The sequence below is a fragment of the Balaenoptera borealis genome (genome assembly GCF_965194805.1).
Source record: "Balaenoptera borealis genome assembly, chromosome: 5".
In the NCBI taxonomy this organism is placed as follows: domain Eukaryota; kingdom Metazoa; phylum Chordata; class Mammalia; order Artiodactyla; family Balaenopteridae; genus Balaenoptera; species Balaenoptera borealis.
This window is the reverse complement of record NC_138862.1, coordinates 97,620,537-97,638,295: the sequence shown is the minus strand read 5'-3', so window position 1 is coordinate 97,638,295 and position 17,759 is coordinate 97,620,537. Positions and strand designations below refer to the sequence as shown.

At 37.8% G+C, this 17,759-nt stretch overlaps 1 protein-coding gene across 1 annotated transcript in view; it reads left to right on the top strand.

Annotated features, from left to right (window-relative positions):
• LOC309629777 (uncharacterized protein) overlaps positions 1-14,203 on the top strand; it is a 212,711-nt gene extending 198,508 nt beyond the window's left edge. The window contains exon 3 of the transcript XR_014245211.1: positions 3,129-14,203. The gene's annotated coding sequence lies outside the window, so the exon portion shown is untranslated. The remainder of the gene's footprint in view (positions 1-3,128) is intronic.
• Positions 14,204-17,759: the final 3,556 nt, after the last annotated feature.

Genomic DNA, 17,759 nt, shown 5'->3' with positions numbered 1-17,759 from the left:
CTGGCTCCCCATTAGAATCACTAAAGGTGATTTTCAAATATTTGATTCCCAAGTCTTAACCCAGACCAATTAAATCAGACTTTTTTAAGGACAGGACCAAGGCCTGGGTATTTCTAAATGCCCACCAAGTGATTCTAATGCACTGCCAGATTTGAGAACGGTAGGTTACACAATGCCCAAACAATCAGTAAATCCAGTGTATTCTGAAAGGACAAAAAAGAAGAAGAAAGTCAAACCAATTACTTTGCATTTGGTACCACTCTATAAATGATTGATTTTTTAAACTGTTAGTAAGTTTGCTTAGCTACTGTGTGAACACAGCCTGCTATGTCTCAACCTGCCCAGAAGTGTATTGTATTGTAAATCAAGAAGAGGAAGACTTTGCTATCTAAATTAATTAAGAGAAGATTTTAGGTTTGTTTTTCAACTTTACTTTCTTTTGCCAACTTTATTCACCAACCTGACAGGTCTAAATACTAAATCTCAGACACTGCATGTTTAAACCTCTGCACCTTTGGATTACCCATCCTTTTCTCCATGCACTCAATTCTCAGTTTTTACCTCAAACATTCCCTTATCACTGTAGCCCAAATGCATTTCCCCTTCCCTGAATTCCCACATTTCTCAGGACTTCTATCATTGCCTGTTTGATTTCTACATATAATCTCAAGCATTAGCAGTCTATTCCAATCTCTTATGCATGAATAGGAAAGGAAAACATAAATCGGAGCATAGTACATGTGGCAGTCATTATTATCCCATCTTACAGATGAGGAAACTGAGTCTCAGAGAGGCAAAGGGACAGGTTAATAAGTTTCAACACTAAGATATTTTTCCCAAGACTGTCTGACTCAGAGGACAGAGGAAGTTTGGTTTGCTTTTGTTTGTTAGTGTGTATGTGTTTTTCATAGATTATAGTACTTTAATTATAGTTCTGGGGCAGATTAAGAATATGAACACACTAAAACATACTGAAAGAATACTCATCCTTAAAATCAATGTCCACTCTGATCTTTGGAATGAACCCAGTGATTTTTCTCTTTTACACTAACTTGGTTTCTCTTGCCAGAAAATTATTGGAGCTTGAATGGGAAGGGGAGGTATTCTTTTTATGCTTCTTTCTTTAAAATTACTTTTTAATACACAAGTAGTAACTGAATAACTTTCTTGTGAAAAATTAGAACATTATAGATGTGGATAACATTCCTTGTCCAACACACACATCTTGCACTCTACTCAGTCAGATACCTTCCTTCCCTCCTCAGAAGTAATCATTTTATCTGTGCACACTCTTTAAGACATTTTTAATGTATTTAAATACATATATATGGTATATTATAAAACATTTTGATCATGGCAAATACTGATATATTGATTGTTTTGTTGATAAAAACATATGACTCTTGGGAATTAAGAGTTTTATTTGTATGTCTAAAGTAAAAGACCTGGGAAGGATATATAATTCAGGGATTGACAGAATTAAGATTCAAAATTATATCTCAACCCTGTGAATAATACCCTAAAGCTAGAAAGATAAAATTTTAGGTAGCATAAATATTAAAGCTCTGCACAAAGTACAAGTTACAAATGGAGAATTCTGATTTGATATTAGTTTATATGGAAAAAATTAGTGGTTTATCACAGACTCAAAATTTAATAAAAATTCTAACACTTTGAAAAGTCAGTAGTCCTTATCTCTAAAATAAGATTCCTTTTAAATATCAGAATTACTCCAGAATATCTAATTTTAGAAGGAAAATACTAGACTGTGTAAAATGTGTTTAATATGGTAAACTAGTAATTTTAAAATGTGGGACTTATTTTGTGATTTATATTCTTCATATTTTTTCTTCTTCATAAAAAGAAAAACAAAAAAAAAAACCAACGCCAAGTAAAAGAAAACTCTTGTGCTTCTCTCAGGTCAAATGCCCTAATGTTTACTACAGTACAAAACATTCATTAGGATTTCAGTGTGAAAAGGGCCTATGATGAAACATTGCAATAGTATTCCTTCCCAATATTGATGTCTTCTCGAGTAAGGATCTTGCCCTGTGGAATTAAATCTCACTCAATGTAAAGCTAATTATCTATTATGATAACATATTTTAGTGAAGAATATTCATACTCAACAGTCTTTGCCAGAATGTCTGGAACTGGGGACAGGGGAGTCAGGGACATTCTCTGCATGAGACACGTGCAGACTAAATCTTGACCATTCTGTCTGATTTTTCTTTGGAACATGTCACAAAACAGATTCTCCAAACAGGAAAATTTAGAAGCTCTGATTATCTGAAAAATCACTGATATCTGAAAAGCTTTCCCTGTGTTTGTGGATATCTTCTTGTTGTGATTTTAGATATATCAGAACTGATTGTATAGGGTACAAGGAAGTATAGGTTCTAAGAGATAAATTGGTTTTCCTTTCCAAAGGAAGACAAATATTATATTCATTTATCATAACCTTGACTGATCGTAAGACATAGGTGACCATGAGTCTTGACCTCTTTTCATTTATTCTACATTAATGTAACTTCATACATAAACATGCTAAGTATTTCAGAAAGTGGAACCCTGAAAGATAAGGAAGAATCTGAGTTAATGGAGCAAATATATCAATGTGTTTTTAAGAACTCCAAACCATGGTTTTATTTGAATTTATCTGTCTCTGCCCTGATGTCCACCATAGCCCATGAGAAGGAGAGTCAAGGTGTTAACTCTATTACTGACTTTATTCAGCAGCGTCAGACCAGTAAAGGTGTTTATCTTCTCGTGTGTGCTGCTCCAGATAGAGTAGCTCATTGTAATTCTCCCCTCCAGGTTCCCTTCCCTAAGGAAATATCTATATCTCAGATCTGTCTAATTAATCAGGACGTGAAGAATAGAAAATTGTGAGACAATCCCTATGCTCATCGTTGCTGGGCTTTAAAAAGCTCAATAAAGTTTCTATCTACATTTTTTTGTTTATACTGTGGAGTAAAATGGATCAAACAGGCAAAGAACTGTGGCAACAGAGATGGTGCCTTTGTGCAATAAAACACATACTGTGTATCAAAGAAATATTGTGCCACTTCTCTGAAGCTGACATTGGAATGACATTGTAATCCTGACCATCTGTCTTCCTCCTCTAGATGTTGACGAATGTACGGTAGTGACTGGAGGCTGCCAACAGCGCTGTATTAACACTCTGGGCACTTTCCATTGTGCATGTGATACGGGGTACAGTCTCCATGCTGATGAACACACCTGCCTAAGTGAGTAAACATTAGAACCAGCTTGAAGTCGTTTTCAGTGAAAATTGACCTGCCCACATAGGGGCAGGAAGAAAAGGTTTTTCTATTGTAAAAACATCTATAGAAGCTGACAGTTTTCAAGTACAATTCTATCTCTTAGAATTTAAAAAAGATATTTTGCTATTAAAAGACTAAAAGACAAAAAAGATGGGGAAGGAAATATAGAAATTAACATTCACAAGCAAAGCTTGGATCCCCCCAAATGTGTGACTGTTCCATAGGGTATCATTTCTGCCACATGCAGTAAAGTATAAATTTGTTAATTACTGCTTATATACAACAAGTTCAGCACAGACTCACCATAAAGAGAGGAGGCTGGGCTGTTACAATCACTAGCTACAATGTTCACTTATTTCAAACCAGACTCAGAAGTGGACTCATGATTATAACAGCAGAAATTATAACAGATTATATACTAAGGAGTTTAGGGTTTCTCAAGAATAGTTAAAACTACACACATTAAATCTGAGGTTACTATACACTTATTGTGTATCAAAATGTTCTTAGATATCAGTTTTGGGTGGTAAGATTATTATTGTTAAGTCTTTGTATGTTTCTGAATTTTATAAATTTCCTAAAATGAGTATGTACGCAGGAAAAAAAAACAGAAAAACTTTAAAAATACTGTGTTTCCTGTATGATTTATAAATGTTCTTGTTTTTAATTTGTTTTTTTAATGTCTTTATTGGAGTATAATTGCTTTACAGTGTTGTGTTAGTTTCTGCTGTATAACAGAGTGAATCAGCTATATGCATACGTATATCCCCATATCCCCTCCCTCTTGCGTCTCCCTCCCACCCTCCTTATCCCACCCCTCTAGGTGGTCGCAAAGCACTGAACTGATCTCCCTGAAATGTTCTTTTTTAACTGAAGTAATTTACATAAAAGTGTTTTTTTAATTGAATGATGATCCTCAGATGGCATCAAGCACATTCTGGTTTCACCTCCAGGTCCCTTTGAAAAATATCTATTATACTGAAAGAATAGCACCTTATACAACACAATTTAATTGCTGGTTTAATTTATATAGGGTTTGTTAACTTGTCCATCTACTCAAAATTATTAGCATTTTATGAGTATTGTATAATTATGAAATTTGGAATAGAAATCAGCCAGTTTTGCTTAACTTCATAACATATACTCTCTCTTTTTCCTAACATAGGAAATGAGAGGAAGCCAGGTGAAACAGGTAAAGATGTCCTAGTCATAGATCTGATTTTGATAGAAGAAAATGGAGGTTTTGAGAGCAAAGAAAGGACTTTTCCAAAGTTGAGTGAAGATGCAGATAGAAGCCATATTGTAGTATCAGGGAACTCAGTATCTACAGCAGGCACCAGTGGTGGGACAGCAGCACATGCATATTTTTGTAATCTCCCAAATATCCCCTTCTTTTTGCAAAATTACTTCTTGTTGCAACAGGAATCCCTTTCCCGTCCGCATCTCCATCCCCAACCTGTAAAGACTTCAGCTGGTAATATCCTTAAACTACCACTCTAGCTTCTCTCAGTCACAAAATATTTAGGGGCAGGATTACCTATACATGCAGATATGGTATTTATCGGTAAAGGTTGAGCTGGTGAAATTTTTTTTTTTAATTATTTATTTATTTATTTGGCTGTGTTGGGTCTTCGTTTCTGTGCGAGGGCTTCCTCTAGCTGCGGCAAGCGGGGGCCACTCTTCATCGCGGTGCGTGGGCCTCTCACTATCGCGGCCTCTCTTGTTGCGGAGCACAGGCTCCAGACGCGCAGGCTTAGTAGTTGTGGCTCACGGGCCTAGTTGCTCCGCAGCATGTGGGATCTTCCCAGACCAGGGCTCAAACCCGTGTCCCCTGCATTGGCAGGCAGATTCTCAACCACTGCGCCACCAGGGAAGCCCGAGCTGGTGAATTTTTGTGTCTGATATAAAAATATTTTGCAAAGTAATGAATGTTATATATCTATGGTATCTGGTCTTTGCGATAAGGCAAAATAAACACTCTAGTGACCAACTAAAATTATATCTTCAGGTATAATTAATTTTCTAAACTCTGGCAGTTATTAGCTATTTCTTAGTAAAATCACTCTTTCCTTGTTCCTCACCACCATTGCTCTGGAATTTTCCAACTTTTGTTTCAATGACCTCAGGTCAAAGGTGGACTTGGATAAGAATATTATGGTTTATCATTTCTATTTCTATTCCTTAAAATCCATCCTGTACAGACACATGGACACTATGGCAATAGCATAGCTGCAGCTGCATAGGCTGATCCTCTCCTTGTACAGAATTTCAACATAGTGTACAAATTAAACATTAAGCTAAAGAGAAATATGGATTTCATGATTGCAGTCATTTTAAAGCTTTTAACCCCTTGGATGTCATTCCACAGAAGTACTGGACTCAAGAGTCCAGCAATTGACCTTTGTGGAAATTTTCACGCCTCTCTCACATGAATATACTGGGTCTGGTTTCAAAGAATGGTCCTAAGAACCTCAGTTGACACAATTACAGCAGTCTTGTTAAAATGAACTCAAGAAGAATTTAAGCATTTTGTATTTAAATACTAATAATGTGAGCTTGAGGATAAGAACTGTTTGTTTGCTTTGAAAGAAAGGGTGTACTGTAGAGAACTGAGTCTCACATTGGTTTGTATTTTGAGTAATATTGTAGCAAGGGTCAGATATTTTTAAAAACAGGACAATTAAATTAGCCCACTTTCCCTTTGGTATTTGTTACCTGGCAGGAAACTGAGAATGGTGGTTGATCTTACCAGGAAACTGTAGTAGACAGAAATTCTTCATGACCTGTGGCAGAGTCACAGAAGAGAAGATGGAGTTATGGAATTTTATGATTCCACTACTTTAGAGTCCTTGAAATTAGTTGCCTCCATTTCTTCCTTCCTCTTGACCTTCTTTCCCTTCCTTTGCTCCATTCTGCCCATCAGTCACAGGCCTAAGCTAGTGTGACTTTTTGAGTTAGAGCCGCTGGTACTTTTTGCACTTTCTCTTAGTCACAGCAGCAGTAAACTTCTTGTATCCCAAATCCTTACAGAGTTTAAGATGACTTCATTTCAAGAAAGGATCTCCTCTCTAAGGGCTGTGCACTTGTGGTGACATATGGCCAGCAGTTACTAGTCAACCTCCACCAGAATGATAAAGTTACACAAAGTGGTGTTAAGAGAGGGGGTCCATAATATCCAGCTATAGTGTACAGGCCACTTGGCTCCCCATAAAGTACTGCCTGGACTGCTGATAAAATGTGATCCCAGTAAAACTGGGGATCATGGCCTCAGTGACCCTCAGTTTGAGCCCCTGAATTTGTTTGCAAATTTTTGGAATGCATGTCACTTTACTGGTGGCAAGGGCCTATTACTTTCTTGAGCTTTTTAAAGGCGTCTATGACACTTGAAAATATCCCCCATATAATTTTGTCCTTATGATGGTGCTTCTTTAAAAGGTGTACACATGGGAGGATTTCATGATACTGTTATATCATGATACAGTCTCACGACACTGTCGTATAGTCTGAGGATAAGCTGGTCAATGACTGCTTCTCCCTACACCTTCCTTTATAATGGGATTCTGGGCCAGAGGTCTGGGTCCTTGTCCTTGAGCAGCACAGTTACACCTGGTTGGTGAAGGGTCCAGACATAGCATGGGAAAGCAGTCAAAAATGAAATTTTGAACAGATTTGCTTTGCTATCAGTGGTCTCCATTAACACAGATATTACCAAGTAATACATATACTTTTAAATTTCCCTTTACTTGGAAACCAACAGCTTAAAAAAAATGGAAACTAGAGTTTAACCATCATCAGAAAGACAGAAATATTCATACTAGCCCACCATTGACTCTCGTCCATGGGCTAGGAACACTGGCACGGCGGAATCCAAGTTGGTGCGTGGCCTTCAGCAAATCACTTAATCTCTCTACAGTCTCTACAGTCTGGTTTCCTCATGTGAAACTGGACAAAATGACCTTAAAGTTACTGCATCTCTAAAGTGTTATAATATTATGGAGTTCCCCAAATTACTAATTTGTTACGTATCATCCGCTAACCTGTATTTTTTAAAACTCCATTGGATTCTGTGGAATAATTATTTTGTAGAGCTCAGATTTTATTTGAAAAGTATATAAAGAGCTTAGACTTTAGAAAGTCCCACATAAAAACAGTGAGTGAGAATTTTATATCCAGTTTAATAAAAATGAGTGCATGACTTCAATGTTTTTAATGAAAACAATAACTACGCTTTGGTGCTTTTTTGAAAATACTGTTTTCTGTATCATAGAATCATATTTTGGAGGAATCCAGGGACTAATTCAGCCTAATCTACTTTAGAGATAAGAAGTCTGAGATCCAAAGAAATCAAGTAACTTTCACTCTGAACAAAAGAAGTTTTCAGGAAAATCTGGCTAATTTCACTTCTAATCAAATGCTTTAAAATAATTTCTGATAAATATTTTAAAAGACTAAGAAAAATCATAAAGGTACTGTGAAATGAAATTCTTACATTCTATTTTAGTAAATAGAGCTGAGGGTTAAAATAATGTATTTTCATAATAGCTATTGATGAAAGAAATCCACCTTATATTATCACCCTATAAGTGCAAATTTATCACTTCTCTCTTACATTTCTATCATATTATCCAACAAACCTGGCTACTCTCAATTCTCCAAGTCAGCTATGCCCTTTTCCACTTCCACACCTTACCTTACTCAACCTGGACTTCTCTCTCACCAATACTCCACTTGTCAAAAGTCTACTTACCATGTTCCATGTTCAATGTCGGTTGGCCTGTTAAACCTTCTCTGGTGACCCCAGACAAAAGCATTCCTTCTTTTTCTTCTAATACCATATGATTTAGTGTTGCCTTAATGACACATTATAACATATAGTTTTATATGTGTGCAATTGGGCTTCAGACCAAATGAAAGACACTAATGACCTTCTAATGATCAGCTTTCAGAGAAGTCTTTTCCATGCCTTTCTCAATGGCCTCTGACACTATTAACCACTCATTTTTCTAAATCTTCCTCTTGACTTCCTGACAGCACAGATTTCACCTTTGACTGCTGCCTCTCTGTACTTACATTCTTGTTACCCGGTTCTGACTTTGGATCATCTTCCTCTCTCCTTGCTATGGACTGAATTGTGTCCCCCAAATGCGCATGTTGAAGCCCCAGGTTCCAATGTGATGGTATTTGGAGGTGGAGTCTTTGGGATATAATTAGGTTTAGATGAGCTCATGAGGGTGGAAGACCCTCATGATGGGTTTAGTGCCCGTATAAGAAGAGAGAGCAGAGAGCTTGCTGTCTCCACCATACCAGGATCTAGCTGAAAGGTGGCCATCTGAAGCCAGGAAGAGAGCTCTCACCAGAAACCAAACCCTACTAGAACCTTGACCTTGGACTTTCCAGCCTCCAGAACTGTGAGAAAATAAATTGATAAGGCCACCCAGACCAGGGTATTTTGTTACAGCAGCCCAAGCGGACTAATGCACTCATCTCTTCTTTATTCCCCCTTCTCCAGTCTATCTCCATTTTACTCTTCTACTTTTAGACAGAAGTCAATACCTATACAATATCCAGCAAGTATTAGTTAAATGTTAGCTATTATTATAACAGAATGTAAAAAGATGTAAGGACTTTATCCAGATGGATTTGCTTGTTGGGGAAAAACTCAACCTTGCAGTATTTCTAGCTTTGGGACTTCGGACAAAATACATTATCTTCTGATAGCTTTGAATTGAAGATTTTCTCATGTTGAGAGGCAGACTTTAGTAAATATGACTAAATATAAGTAATGATAATGTAGACTAAACTCCTTCTTTTGCCAATGGCTATTTTTTAACAGCCAGGGGCTAGATACCAAAATAATTATATTACCCAAATTTTCTGTATTTAGCTGTGTAATTTGCATTGTAGTAACTTGTAAGGTTTTAGCTATAATTTGGTATACCTCACAAAATCTTTGTCTTTCCATTTTTTTCTTTTTTATAACAACCTTGTGAAACATGCTCAGCTCAAATCTCCATTCATAATCATGTCCTTCCTCTGCTATATTTGTTGAAATTAGCCTTCCCAGAGGGACGAAATAATTAAATGATTGAAAGTTTTAATGCTTGCATAGTTCCCTTACCTCTCTTTCATGCCTTCAGCACATAGGTTTATTAACATCTGTACTCACAAATAAACAAATGGAATCACTGGTGTCTGCACAGAGAAACCTCAGATAAACAACATTTTAATTATTTTCATCTTTAACACAAGAATTCTTTATTTCCACTTGCTGGAAGTGGTCAGGAACTGTTTTTGTTCAATGGTTCCTTTTTATTCTCACTAAATGAGGTTGGGGGGAAGGAAGAAGAAAGGTTACCTGGAAGCTGTAAACCAAAGATTTTTCTGTGTGATGAAGTGTGAAGCATAATAGAGTCAGAGGTCATCTTTTAATTCTAAGTAAACAGAAGTTAGGTGGCAAGAAGAGGGTAGATATACAGCCTGGAAGCTTGATTAAATAGATATTCTTAGTAAAATTTTGAGCTTGAATAAATTTTCTTACATCAGATTTTTATGTTTCACATTTTAACATAATGCTAAACTTAGAAAAAAAAGATTGAGAAAACTATTAGATGTGGTGGTCTTCACACAATGGATTCTTTTGTTTTTGATCTCAGTGTTCTGATCAGTGATGTCTAAGTTTTATTTGATAAAAAGAGTGGAAGATTCTTTCTAGGGAATGCAAAGAGATTGCCCTCAAATTAGAGACGAAAGAAGTTAAAGACTTTCATTGTAACTACCTTTCAATTAATTGCATTATTTATGAAGACAAATTAGAAGCATAATTCATTTCAGGTGACAGCTGATATCTTGAATAGGGCTATGTCAGGTTAAAAAACTTGTTTAGTTTGTCAGGTTGATGGCATCTCTCAGTCATTATCAAATTCATCGCCCTCGCAATATTAATCACTTTTGTGTGGTACGTGATATATTTAATTCCTCAAAGTTGAATTTAAGGAATACTTCTCCTCTGCCGTCCTCATTCCCTATCTGTGGCCTTGAAAAAAAATCATGAACTTCCCAAGTTTTTATCCATTTTGTTGATAATTAACCCAATTCGAACCCTATTTCCAAATCCAATGGATTTTAGGAATGCATTCAGAAATCTTTTTTTTCTCCAGTTTTTCTACAGTCTTCAGACTTGAGAAGGTAAGACTGACAGTTTTAGATAGAGTCAGACTAAGGTCTGAATTCTACTGCATCGTGTAAGAGTTGTGTGATCTTGGCCCAGTTTCTTAATCTCTGATCTTCAGAGTTCATATCACCTTTATCTCTTCCTCTGTCTCTCTAACTGTATCTATACCTAATATAACCAGGATAATAATTCACAAAAATCAATATTATACATTGTACAAGGCCACAAACCTTATTAAGAGGGATGTATTTAACACACTAGAATGGGGAATGGGGGAGACTGAGAGTGTATTCTGGGCTAAAAGTGAACAAATGAAACAAGAGTGGTCCTTCCAAGGACTGGGGAGTGATAAGAATTTTTCTTGAACTGAGCAGTGTGATAAACTTCACCTTCTGTATCCAACGTTAAAACAAAAAAAAGTGATGAAATGTTAGCCCAGTGGTCTTCATCCTTGCCAGTTGCCTTTTCTTTTCTTCTTTCCCTCTATGTGGAAAGTAAATTCACAGGTCTTCCTTCAGAATAATCTCTAGGAATTTTTTCTAGCAATATTTGTAAAATATTTTTAAACGTAAGATTTTCAGAACATATAATAAAACCCTACTTTTAAGCACTAAATAATTTTGTTTTCTTATGTTTCCCAAATAATTTCATAGTGCATTACAGAATATACCCCCTGTATGAGATGAACAAAAATATGAAGAGATTAAAATAATACCTGGCACATAATCGAAGTTCAGTAAATGGTGGCTTGAATCAGTAATTTATAATTATTATGTATCTACCTTTATTATTTTCCCACAATCAGAGCACCTATTCAATGCACAAAGATACTGAGAATAGGAGATTCTGAATTGTATGCGACTAGAAATACAGGAACTTCTCTTTAAATTATTTGTTTATGAAAATAGAGAATGGGATTTAGGATTGTGAGAAAAATATTGATAATCTGAAAGCAGCATGTCTTGGGGAAAAAAGTCCCAATTTTTCAGGGTAACAATATTAACTTTACCACATAGCTACCCTGTATAAAAGGTGTGTGACTTTGAGCTGTCACTTAGCTGTTCAAAACTCCATTTCTCCATATGTAGCGGGTAGTAAGGAAAAGTTACAGTGAAACCCTTAGTGCAGTGCCTGACACAGAGCGAGCAATCAATAAAAGTTAGCTCATAATATTAATATTAGTTCTATACTTGCAGTTGGCTGTAGGCATAGGACTAAATAAAATTACAGAGGGTCAGACACTATAGTTATAAACTGACTTTGGTGATCAGATGGGCAGCTTTGTTGCTAGCTTTTTAGCAAACATACATTCATTGATTCTTTTAACAACTCCCTGTTCCACTTTCTTTTTCTTTGCATTTTTAATGCTTTTGGAGCTTTAAAGCAATATTCACAACTATATTTTCACTGAATAGTAAAATATTCTCATTCTCATTTATCACTGGGTTGAAGATTTATATCTCCCTGTTTCCAAAAGCACTGGAGGCAGCAAGCTTTAGGCAGCTTATGCATTTTCACGGGGTTCAAAATGCAAAAAGACGTGAAACATAAAATAGTACTACCTCCATCTAGAAGCAGCAGAAGGATTAAGTGCTTGCAAATACCAGATATGAGCATAAAACTTAAATCCAAATCTAGTATCCCAGTATAGTTTTCTAGCAGCTGACAAGAGCCACATGGTTTAAACCACGTTTGCATTTTCTAACAACAATAATCATAGAGACATTTTTTAAATTCAGTGATTTCAGAATCTACTACTGAATGCATGTCTTTCATTTTGCAGAGAAAACAGAAATTTTCAGCGAAGAGACCTCCCAACTTTGACTCCCATCTAGAACATTTGATACTAACTCTTAGCTCTGTCTGCTTTACTCTTCACTGAGAAGAAAAGTGCTCTGCTGTTATTTCAGGTTAATCCCATCCTGCCTTCCCCTGAGAACCTCAAAATGTTGGAGGTGGATGGAAGGAAAAGACTATATAAAAGAGGTTATGGGGTCATCACAGAAATGGAAGGGAACCCAGAGAAAGTTGTGTCCTACAACCCACAGAGGAGAGAATGTCAGGAAGGAGAGGTCATTACGTTCAAGATTTAAGTAAAAGGACTGAAAGGTGTTCCATGAAACTCTCCGTGGATAATGTATGGATAACCCTGGTAAAACTAGTTTTAGGGAGGAGTTTTATTTTAAGATAGAGAGAAAGAAGTTGATGATAGAGGAGAAAGAAGGACGTGTTAGGAGCAAGGTTCTCTATCTTTCAAGGAGTACTTTTCAATCATTCTGTTTAACATCTTGAAAGCAAAGACGTCTCCTTCCTTCCTTTCTCTTGTCCTGGGATTGTAGGACACAACTTTCTCTTGGTTGCCTTCCTTCTTTGTGATGACTCCCTAACCTTTTTCATATAGTCTTTCCCCTCTGCCCACCTCCAAAATTTTTTTGATCTTCAGAGTTCTTGTTTTGGCCCTTTCTCCACTCCCTCCTGAGTGATTGTTTCCACTTGCAAATCTTTACCTCCTCCAGTTAGCTAGAAATGAAAGATGTTCAAATCAACATTACTAAATCAGATGGCTCTCTTTGTTCTCTGGACCCAGAGATCTGGCCACTGCCTGAGGCCCTCTTTGAGGACGTCCTCCGGCCTTGCAAACTTACTGGACCTAAAATTAAATATATCTTCCTTCCTGCCCTCCACCCCCCCCGCAACTTTCTTCTTCTCCTCTGAGTAGTAAGGACAGCTCAGGCCACCCATTTTCCAGGTCAGTCTAGTATATCTGGAGTCACTCATGACTCCTCCTTTCTCTGATTCCACATATCAAGCTCCCCAGCAAGACCAATGGGCAAGTTCTCCACAATATCCCCCAAAGAGCTGTCTCCACTGTGACTACTTTCATTCTGACCCTCATAATTTCTTACAGAAAGGTTTACTGTAATCGCCTCTTAACTGGTATCATCCTTCGTACTTGCCCCCTTCAACTGATTATCTAAACTACTGCCAGAGACACCTCTTGAAAATGTAACTTAAAAAATTATTTCACTATCCTTAAAACCTTTTATTGTCTCTATATAGCTTTTAGAATTAACTCAAAATTCTTACTAGGGCTTACAAGGTGTTTCAGGGTCTGACTCTTTGTTACTTCTGCTTACCTGCCGTGTTTCTACTCTGTACTTCATGCTTCAGGCTCAGACACACTGAAAAGTTGCAGTTCCTTACGTGTACCAGAAGTTTCCACACTCCTACACCTTTGTCTTAGTGTTCCATCTGTCAGACACTCCCTGCTGCTGCACGTGCTTGTTCCTGGATTTGAGTGCAAGTCAACACTTTCCCCTCTCTCCTCCTATGCTTTCCTCCCCGCCTCGCCTCACCTGACTTCTCCTGTCTTTCAAAGCAAAGGTTAGAATCACCTCCTCTGAGAAGACTTTCCAGATCTACTCCCATACTTATAATCCAAATCTGTCACCTGTTTTATAAGATTTATAGATCGTTTATAGATTTAGAGATTCTTTCAATGGTGGGACATAACATAAAGACACTCAGATAGATGAAAGGAAAAACCTTTGTTACTTACAGCTCCAAGTGAGAAAAGGGTACCATTCAGGGCTACACATTGGGTTACAACCAGGACAGGGTAACAAGCAAGCTGATAGGAGGTGGCTTATATATGGCAAGTGGGGTGGGGTTAGGCTAAACTCACAGTCTTCCTGGGGATTAGGTATTTTGAATAATTCCACAACCCCAAGGGAGAAGGGGGCATCCCTGGGGACCTCTGGCAGTTGGGTGTGTGTGTATCTTAACTCTGGAATGTCTGATAAGGGAAGTAGTCAATAGTTGGGGTGGGAGCTTATTCTGTGAAGGGGAACTGAGGGTTTTGAGCCATGGCTTCAAAACCGAGTCAAAACAGCACTTGTGGAATATTACATCGTACACCACATAGAGCCAAGGGCATGTCTCTAATAGAGCCTCTCACGATGGATTATAAAGTTTCTCTTCTTGTCTGTCTCCCCCACTAGGCTTTAATCTGTTTTGTGTCCTCAGGACCTAGCATGTAACTGAAATAAAGTGTTTACTTTTATTAAATGACCCTGTATTTGTTCAGGGTTTAAAATATAAAGATCCTTGTAATAAAGTATGCTTTGTTTAAAAGTAAGGGCATTTTCCCTTTCTTATGATCTGTTTCTCTTTATTAGACAAGAAGAATTATACAATACATGGCTTTGGCTCTTAGGAAACCCAGCACTACGTTGAAGACTTAATTACATAGACTCTATTTAACCTATATGCCTAATTTAGCTTTCTCCACCCCACTTCATAACATGGTTTTGTTTTGCTGCAGTGGTTATTTTTTGTACCTTTCCCCCTCTTTTTAAACCATAGCTTTAGTGGTTCTATTATAGATATGTTTTAGATCGCACACAGCCTCAAATCATCTTTGGAAGTAGATGGAATATAAATGGAATAAAACTAACCAAATTCAAGCCTAGATTTATCGCCTGGCTTCTTTTAAAGCATCATAGACAGTATTTAAAACCCCAGATTTAGAAAAGATATGAACCTGTCATTCAGTGGGATGGTTTGCCTATTGGTTCTCAGAAATCCCGGGTATCGTTGTCAGTGCCAGAGCATGTCAGGAGAACAAAGACTGACCTCCACACCACAAGGGTGGGAAGACTACCTAGGGCTTGGTAGAGCCTAGAGCCTGATACTGAGCAACCAGTTCATAAAGGTAGGATATATGTATGATTATCAATGGAAGTCAAGGGCAAAGCCGTGGTAAGAATGCAGGCTGTCATTTCCAAACATTTTCTTGTCACAGGACAAGGAGTAAGACACAAAACCTAAGGGAAAGGCCCGGGGTCACTATTCGGAAGTCAGGCTGCATACCGAGTCCTTAGTAGATAAATACATATTCTGAGGATATGAGTTCTGAAGGCGGGTGGAGGTGCTATCTATAAGCACAGGACCAAAGCAGGGTTAAAGTTTGAGCCAAAGAAGGAGAGAGGCAGGAAAGGGGTTTGAACTCTGACACTGAAAGCTTTTCAGAGACCATCTCTTCAGTAGTCATAAGACAAGGATATAACCATCGACCTAACAATCAAAACCACATGACTCCTGCCCATGCACGCTTGCTGGTTTGAGTGGATTAAGGCTACTGGGATGTGGAGCGTCCCCGGGGAAAGGCAAGTCTCCTCAAGTCTCAGTCCTCTGGGTTGATGTGTCATCCAGAAGCTCAGCAAGCATAGTCTATGTACTCTCCCTTCAGACACATTAATTCATCCAGAGATCAAATTCTAGAATCTAAGTAATTACAATTTGGAAGTAATTTTGGCTGTGTCCATTAGTAAAACTAATGACTATGATTTTAAAAATCTTATCTCTAATCCTCACAACAACCTTAAGAGGGAGATATTATTACTCTCATTTTAAAGATAATGAAACCAGGGTTCACAGAGGTTAATAGGACAGCTTTGGAATCACAGGCTTGGGTTTACAGCCCTGTAGATGACTGGTCTGAAATCAATAAGCACCATGGGGAAGTATGCTGAAATGTGCTTTATACTTTTTGAAGGGGAAAAAGGAGTTGGGTACATCTGCCATGTAACCTTTGCTAAGCTTCTCTCTTCCAGGCTATATGGTAAGGTAATTTAGTCTTATTTCATCCCATGCTTGGGAACTTAAGAAGATTCTGTGTTCCCCCTTGGAAATAAAAGTTGGCTCCTTCTGTAGACTCCCCCCCTGGTTGGTCTGGGCTGCGGTGGGCTGGCTTTCTGTCTGGGCAAGAATACCAGCCAGACTCTTAAGCTTTCACAACAGAATGTCAACCTTGTCTCCCCAGTGTCTGGTGTCTAAATCTTATGGCTCTCACTTCAATCGACAATGTAGAGATTCTGCACTACAGGCTTGCGTTAGAGTATTTGACTGTGAACTGAATGGGAGCCAGCATTCATCCAGATTTCCCTTAAGACATCTGATATACAGAGTGTATAGCAGAAAGATCACAAACCTTGGCACCAGAAAGCTCTATGTTAGAATCCCAGCTTTGCACCCACTAGCTGTGTGAACGTGGGCCTGTTGTTAAATGATAACAATGGCTAATATTTATGGAGTGTGTGTTATCAATTGGGGCACAGTGTTAATCTTATATTCACTGTTTCATTTACGCTTCATAAAACCCTGAGAGGTGGGTGCTCTTGTTATCACTCTTTTAGCAATGTGAAGAATGAGACTTAGAAAGTTTAAGCAACTTGAGGAAGAACACTCAGCATGTAAGTGGTAGATATGGACTATGCCTTTTGGGCATAGCTGATCAATTGAATCCAGTTACGTTAAAACAAACAAGCGCATCTGTTCAAAAAAGGTGTTTGGATGTTTGGACTCTATTGTTAAAGCATTTTAAGGAAGGAAAAGACACCAGTTAAAATCTAAAGGGCTCACAATGCAGTGCAGTGTGGAAAATGGGTTAGCCACATGTAAATCAAGGAGAACCAGTAGGGATTACTGCCTTCCCGTTAGACTGGTGAGAGATCCTAGCACTTTGGACTGTCAGAGTTAAGACACCAGGAAGCTGCAGGGTTTTTTTCCTATGTATATTCAACCATATGAATTTTTAAAAAAATCTATCAAGACAAAAAACAGATTATTCTGGTGACTCTTTTTGTAAGATACTTTTTTTTTTTTATAAGTTTATTTATTTTGGCTGTGTTGGGTCTTCGTTTCTGTGCGAGGGCTTTCTCTAGTTGCGGCAAGCGGGGGCCACTCTTCATCGCGGTGCGCGGGCCTCTCACCATCGCGGCCTCTCTCGTTGTGGAGCACAGGCTCCAGACGTGCAGGCTCAGTAACTGTGGCTCACGGGCCTAGTTGCTCCGCGGCATGTGGGATCTTCCCAGACCAGGGCTCGAACCCGTGTCCCCTGCATTGGCAGGCAGATTCTCAACCACTGCACCACCAGGGAAGCCCCAAGATACTTTTTAATTTTTATTTTGTATTGAAGTATAGTTGATTTACAGGGTTGCGTTAGTTTCAGGTGTACAGCAAAGGGATTTAGTTATACCTATACCTATATCTATTCTTTTTCAGATTCTTTTCCCTAATAATGTAGGTTATTACAGAGTATTAGCCACATGAATTTTGTTTTACAAAAAAATAGTATCGTATAGACCATATACAACTTTGTAGTTTGAGTTTTCACAGTTTTAAAATTAGTTTTATCAAAATCAGTGTAATCATTTGTATTATATACATTCTAAGAACACAGGATGTGCTTCAAATTCTAAAATTTTGCTGTATTATTTAATAACAACCTAATGGTTTGC